Source organism: Herpailurus yagouaroundi, unplaced genomic scaffold (genome assembly GCF_014898765.1).
Source record: "Herpailurus yagouaroundi ecotype Mexico unplaced genomic scaffold, PumYag 142, whole genome shotgun sequence".
NCBI classification, from domain to species: domain Eukaryota; kingdom Metazoa; phylum Chordata; class Mammalia; order Carnivora; family Felidae; genus Herpailurus; species Herpailurus yagouaroundi.
Window position 1 is genome coordinate 57,072,141 of NW_024412397.1, and position 7,940 is coordinate 57,080,080.

Here is a 7,940-nt window from a genome sequence, read left to right on the forward strand (position 1 = left end):
GAAAACTACAAAACACCATAAAAAGAAATAAATGAAAAAAAATAAATGGAAAGATACTCCTTGTTCATATATTCGAATATTTACCAATTTTAAGATAGCAATATTATCCAAATTAATCTATAGATTCAATGCAATCTCTATCAAAATCTCAGGTGGGAGCCTACAATTCAAATGTAAATGCAAAAAAAAAACAAAACAAAACACACACACACACACACACACACACACACACACACACACAGAACAGCCAAAACAATCATGAAAAAGAAGTAGCAAGTTGGAGAACTTGTACTTCCTGGTTTCAAAACTTATTACAAGTTGCAATAATCAAGACAGTGTGGCACTGGCATAAAGGCAGACATACAGACCAATTAAATAGACCGATATTCTAGAAATAAACCCATACATCTATGTCTACTTAATTTTCAACAAAGGTGTCAAGACAATTTGCTAGGGAAAAAAAATAGTCTTTTCAACAAATGGTGTTGGGACAGGTAGACATTCACATGCAAAAGAATGAAGCTGGATCCCTCCCTCACACCATAATACAGATATTAATTCAAAGTGGGTCACAGACTTAAATGTAAGAACTAAAACTACAAAACTCTTGAAAGAAAATACAGGAAGGAAATACAGGAAAGAAAATACATGCCCTTGGGTTAGGAAATGGTTCCTTAGATATGACACCAAAAAGTACAAGTGACAAAAGAAAAATAGGTAAAGTGGACTAAATCAAAAGTAAAACCTTTCGGGCTGCAAATGATATCATCAAGAAAGTGAAAGGACAGCACACAGAATGGGGTGGGGGTGGGGGGATAAGTGCAAATAATATATCTTAAAGACCTGTATTCAGAATATAAAAAGAAGTTTAACTATTAATAAGAACCCCTCCCCCAAACAGGCAAAGGATTTAAGCAAACATTTCTCTAAAAAAAAAAAAAAAAAGATGTACAAATAGACAATAAGGACGTGAAAAGAGGATATTCAACATCATTAATCATTAGGGAAACAGAAATAAAAAACACAAGATACCATTTCACACCCACTATAAGATAGCTATAATCAAAAAGTCAGACAGTAAGAAGGATATGGGAAAATCAGAGACGTCTCATATTGCTCGTAGAATGTAAAATGGTGCAGTCATTTTGGAAAACAGCTTGGTAGGATGGAAAATAGTTTGGTAGCTCCTCAAAATGTTAAACAGCGTGTACCAGCAATTCCAGTCCTAGACATGTACCCAAGAGGAAAGAAAACACACATCCGTACAAAAACTTGTGCACAAATGTTCATAGCAGCATTATTCATAACAGCCAAAAAGTGGACACAACTCAAAGCCCATCAATTGATAAATGGATATAGTTACTAAGGCAGTATGATACTTGTGCAGAGATATGCAAACAGACCAACAAAAAAGATGAGAGAGCCTCCAAAAAGAAAGGTATATGTGAAAACTTGATTATCAGAGGAAATATAATGCCAGCTGTGAGCTTTTCATATATGACCTTTACTATGCTGAGGTACTTTCTTTCTATCCCTAGTTTACTGAGAGTTTTTGTCATGGAAGAGTTTTTGAATTCTATCAAATGCTTTTTCTGCATCTAATAAAATGATTATGTGATTTATTTCATTAATGTAGTAATCACATTAATTGGTTTTGTATGTTGAGCCATCCTTTTATCCCAAAGATAAATCCCATTTGGTCATGGTGTATGCTCCTTTTAATGCGTTGTTTGATCCTGATTGCCTATATTTTGTTGAAGATTTTCTCCATCTATATTCGTCCAGGATGCTGGCCTACAGTTTTCCTTTCTTGTGGTATCTTTGTCTAGCTTTGGTATTGGGGTAATGCCAGCCTCATAAAATGAATTTAAAAGTATTCTCTTTTCAATTTTTTAGAAGAGTTGGAGAAGAAATGGCATCAATTATTTTCTTTTAATGTTTATTTTTGAGAGAGAGAGAGAGAGAGAGAGAGAGAGAGTGGGGGAGAGGCAGAGAAAGAGAGACACAGAATTGAAAGCAGGCTATGGGCTCTGAGCTGTCAGCACAGAGCCCCATGGGGGGCTCAAACTCATGGACCTCAAGATCGTGACCTGAGCCAAAGTTGGATGCTCAACCTACTGAGCTACCCAGGTGCCCCATTAATTCTTATTCAAATGTTTGGTAGAATTCACCAATGAAGCCATCTGGTCCTCAGCTTTTCTATCTTGGAAGTTTTTTATTACTGATTCAACTTCCATAGAAGTTACAGATCTATTCAGAGTTTCTATTTATTCATGATTTAGTCTTGGTAGATTGTATGTATCTAAAAAATTATCCATTTCTTCTGGATTATCCAGTTTGTTGGTATAGAATTGTTGATCCTTTTTACCACTGTAGCATCTGTTGTAATATCCCTTCTCTCATATATGATTTTGAGTCTTCTCCTTGTTTCCTAATTGGTTTAAAGATTTTTCAATTTTATGTTTTCAAAAACTCAATTCTTAGTTTCATTGGTTTTCTTTTATTTTCTATTTTCTATCTCATTTATTTCTGTCCTAAACTGTTATTGTCTTTATTCTAGTAATTGTGGGTTTAGTTTATTCTTCTTTTTCTAGCTTCTTAAGGTGTAAAGTTAGCTTGCTTATTTGAGATCTTTTTTTTTAATGTATTCACTTATCACAATAAACTTTCATTTTAGTATTACTTTTGTTGTATGCCATAAGTTGCATTATGTTGTATTTTTGTTTTCATTTGTCTCAAAGTATTTTCTAATTTCCTTTTTTGATTTCTTCTTTAACCCATTGGTTGTTCGAGTGTTTGTTTAATTTCACATATTTGTGTGAATTTTCCAGTTTTCCTTCTGCTACTGATCTCTACCTTTACTCCACTGTGATCAGTAAAGATTCTTGGTATGATTTCAATCATTCTAAATTTGTTAAGACTTGTTTTGTGACCTAAAATATTACCTATCCTGGAGAAATTTCTGTGTGTGCTTGAGAAGAAAATGTATTCTGCTGATATTGAGTGGAATGCTCTGTATTTGTTTGGTCCATTTGCGCTACAATATTATTCAAGTCCTCTGTGTCATTATTGATCCTCTGTGGATCTTCTATCCATTACAGAAAGTAGGGTATTGAAGTCTTCTACTGTTAGAGTTACTGCTGTCTATTTCTCCTTCAGTTCTGTCAATGTTTCCTTGACATACTTAAGTGCTCTGATGTTAAGTACATATATGTTTATAACTGTGATACCTTCTTGGTGGACTGACCTTTTGATCATTATATAATGTTCTTCTTTGTCTCTTGTGACAGTTTTTTACTTAAATTATATTTTGTCTGATACAAATATACCCACCTCTCTTAGCTATAGCTATAGCAGCTAAGCTGATCTCTTTTGGTTTCCATTTATATAAAATGTATTTTTCCATACCTTCACTTTCCTCAGTTTAAATTCTTGACCCTCCTCTACAGAATGAGACATCCTCACTCTTTCCATGGCTCCATTTGAACCAAATACACTCAATTTAGGCTTGCCTATGACTTGTTTGGCCAATGGGAGATGCAATGTTAGCTGGGACTTAAAATGTGCTGGTGCAATTTGTGTTGACTTTACTACATTGCAACTATACACCATTAAAAGGGTATGCCTCAGTTAGCCTTTCATCCTTCAGAGTGAGCCCCACAATGAATAAAGGTAGCACACCTGAACCTTACCAACTTGTAGCCACACCCATCATACCACTGTCCTGAAGTCTTTTATAAACTACCCAGGAGGGGTGCCTGGGTGGCTCAGTTGGTTAAGCATCCGACTTTGGTCCAGGTCATGATCTCATGGTTTGTGAATTCAAGACCCACATCAGGCTTTCTGTTGTCAGCACAGAGCCTGCTTCAGATCTTCTCTCCCCTTCTCTCTTTGCCCCTTCCCCACTTGCGCCCTCATATGTGTGCACTCTCTCTCAAAAACAAAATAAATAAATAAATAAGTAAACATTAAAAAATAATAAAAAGATAAGCTTCTCAGGCAAACCCAGTCACAAATCAGTCAAAGATCTATTAAGATCTTGAGATGCAGTAGCTTTGGTAGCAATAGCAGACAGATATAACAATCCATAGAGGGGAGAAAGGTGCAAAGCCATGAATAAGAACTTCATGAAGAAATTTTAGAAAAGGTGCTCAGACTGGTTAGTAATCAGGAAAATTAAGAATAAAACCACAATGAGATACCAATTCATGGCCATTAGAGTGGCAAAAACTTAAAACTCGGATAATAACAGATGTTGGCAAGGTTGAGGAGCAATGGGAACTCTCATGCTCTGCTGGCAGATTAACCACCAAAAAACAATTTAGCATCATGAACTTGAAAGCTGAAGAGGTTCCAGCAAATCCCATGACCCCAGGACTGTAGCAATTGTACTCCATTAGGAGACAAGTTTATATTAATGGAGGGGGGGAGAGGGAGGAGAGACTGGAAACAATCCAAATACATATCGGTAGGAATCTGAAAAAAGTAGCTTGTGTTATATTCACACAATATAACATTACACAGTGAAAATGAATCAGCTGCAACTACATATGCAAGAACATAATTAGCAATAACGTTGGATAAACAAAGCAAACCAGAAGACTGCAGCATACATTTTTAAAACACAAACCAAGCAAAAGCACTCAATATGTGCCTTAGAGATACATTCTTATGTGGCAAATTATTTTGAAGAAGCAAGGAAATGATAAACATAAAATGCAGCAGAGTAGTTTGGAGAGGAAAATTAACAGTACTATAATCTTTTCATTCTTAAGCTGGATATTGGCTTCATAGGTCTACTTTTTTCTATTGTGCTTCATAACTGACAATTGAAATATATCATTGTGTATATATAAAATGGCATAATCATTTGAAATGGTGTAATCTAGTCATCCAAGATAAAAGAAAAGCTTACAGAGGTAAAAGAATGGACATAGCATTTTCTTCTAACTGAACAGTCCATTTTTCTTGTTTTTAAATCCCTTTTTCACCAAGACTCACCACCTTTTGCTCTTATATTTGGAAACAAATATCTCACTAGACCTTTTCTGAGCGTGTACTATGTGCAGATAGCAAGAGGCACATAGGCCAGGAGCATGTGTCACTCCTACCTGCCTTCATTAGACCATGCTATTCTCAAAGAAATAAGAGTCTGTAACTGAACCAAGGGCATTAGCTTCCTCCGTGCTGCTTGCCAGACCCAGGGCATAAACTGAACTCCAGAATTTCTAGTTCCACCAAGTGAATTCTCAGCAGGGCAAAAATGGGGGTGAAAAATCACAAGTCAGAAAAACTGAATCTGGTTCTCCTAAGCAAAAAGGTTATTTACTGGAAGAATATTCAGGACTCAGAGAGTTAATGTCCCACAGCAGGATCAGACAGAAACAAAGAAATGCATATTAAAAATAAATATCCTCTTACACCCATGAATATGACTAGCAAGGACTTGGAGAGAAAGTGAAGCAGCAGGAACTTTCACATATTGCTTAAGTGTAAACTGGTATACTACCAACTAGATCCAGATGTTTCTAGAAACACAGAAAAACTCTAGCACAGGTGCAAAAAGAACATGCTTTTATTGTGGCATTGTCTGAAATAAGAAAAATTTGGTAATACTCTAAATACCCCAAAACAGGGAAAAATGAATACATTGTAATATATTTAAAAGGGGGGACACCTGGGTGGCTCAGTTGGTTGAGAGTTTGACTCTTAATTTCAGCTTAGGTCATGGTCTCAGCATCGTGGGATCAAGTCTCAGGCTGGGCTCCATGCTGAAGATTCTCTCTTTCTCCTCCTCTGCTCCTCTCCCCCACTCATGCTCTCTCTCTAAAATAATTTTTAAGGGAATACTATACAGCATTTTAAAAATACATGAGCTAGAATGACATATATCCCATCACAGATAAATCTCTAAAATACATTTGAACAAAAAGATCAAATTGCAGGATAATGTACATACCACAGACCATCTATGTAATGTCTGCTTATGGATACATAGATGTCCATTCAAAATATAAGAACATGACTGGGGCGCCTGAGTGGCTCAGTCGGTTAAGCGTCTGACTTCAGTTCAGGTCATGATCCACAGTTCGTGGGTTTGAGCCCCACGTCGGGCTCTGTGCTGACAGCTCGGAACCTGGAGCCTGCTTCGGATTCTGTGCCTCCCTCCCTCTCTGCCCCTCCCCTGCTCACACTCTGTCTCTTTCTCTCTCACAAAAATAACAAACATTAAAAAAAAATAAAGAAAAAAAACATTAAAAAAAAAAAAACAAAATATAAGAACATGACTGAGGATGATACAAAACTGCAGCTTAGTAGTCCCATCTCAGTAGGGGTGGAAATAAGTAGGTCTGGGGAAAGGAGACGGCAACTGTAATTACAATGGTTTCATTGCTTTTAAAAAATAGAAGTTAATAGGTCAAAATATTGAAATTTTTCAATCTAGATGGCCAGCACAGGGTTGTTCATTTTATTATTCTCTGTACTTCACTGCATATCTGGAATATTTATGATGAAAATTCAACATTCAGGGTAGTTTTACAGGAGGAATGTTAGATCTTCATATTTATTTCTATAAGGGTTTCACTTGCTCATGAATATTATCATTAAGTAATGAAGTTCTATCCTCGCTCAGTATCAAGTATTCGCTCAGAATCTTAAACTACAACCAGGACACATAACAAATCACAAATATAATCATCCCTGCAACTACTAGTTATTAAGGAAGATTCTTCTATGTGCCAGGCATGCGGTGGCAGCCTCTCAACAGCCCTTTTGGCATTAACAAGCCCCAGCTGACAAGCCGGGCCGGGCAAAGCTTGAACTGGTATAAGTGCAAAATGTCATACCTTAACTAATGACCCCATTTCTGAAAACATATTGTGGCTGCATTTAGCCACAACACGGAGACAACGCATGTGTTTAATGCATAGCTGTAATATTAGCATACATTTTTTATTGTGAGATAATGGCAAAATGTGTACATACATTACTTGCCTAAGCTCATGTGGCTACTGACAGCAGAGCTAGACAGACCACTTCATACCTTATTGAGGAGGACAGACTATACTCATTAAAACAGATTTTCCAACAAATGCCACTATGAAGCCTTGCCCAAATTAAATTTTCCCAATATCACACCACTAGGCACATTCAAAGAAATCTCCTTCCAGGAGTATCTTTAATACAATGGCACTTGAATCATGATAACAGGTACTGCTGCCTAAAATGCCACATTAAAAGACATAAGAATACATTATTTGCAGAAATAAAAATCGAACTGTGTTACAAGAGCATGGTGTCTGATACAAGCTTTACAAGAACACATTAGGTATCTGAATTCTATTCATCAGAATTTTCATCAGGCAAATCACAAACGAGTACTACAGAAACTTTCCCTTTCTCTATTTCTTTGATACAATGACTTGGAAGAAGTCAGACCAGGGTAGCAGAAAACTCATCCAATCACAAGTTCTCGACCTGACTGCTCTGCTCACTGGCAATGAGATGGATCCTCATCCACACTGAATAGAGTCATCCACACTTCCACTCTTATGGAAAATGACACAATGACCGGGACATGTTCTGTTCTTAATGGAAGTGTAACATACATACAGAAAAAAAAATGCATAAAAGGGGTGCCTGCCTGGCTCAGTTGGAGCATGTGACTCTTGATCTTGGGGTTTTAAGTTTGAGCCCCATGTTGAGTGTAGAGATTACTTAAAAATAAAATCTTTAAAAGAGAAAAGAGGGGCGCCTGGGTGGCGCAGTCGGTTAAGCGTCCGACTTCAGCCAGGTCACGATCTCGCGGTCCGTGAGTTCGAGCCCCGCATCAGGCTCTGGGCTGATGGCTCAGAGCCTGGAGCCTGTTTCCGATTCTGTGTCTCCCTCTCTCTCTGCCCCTCCCCCGTTCATGCTCTGTCTCTCTCTGTCCCAAAAAT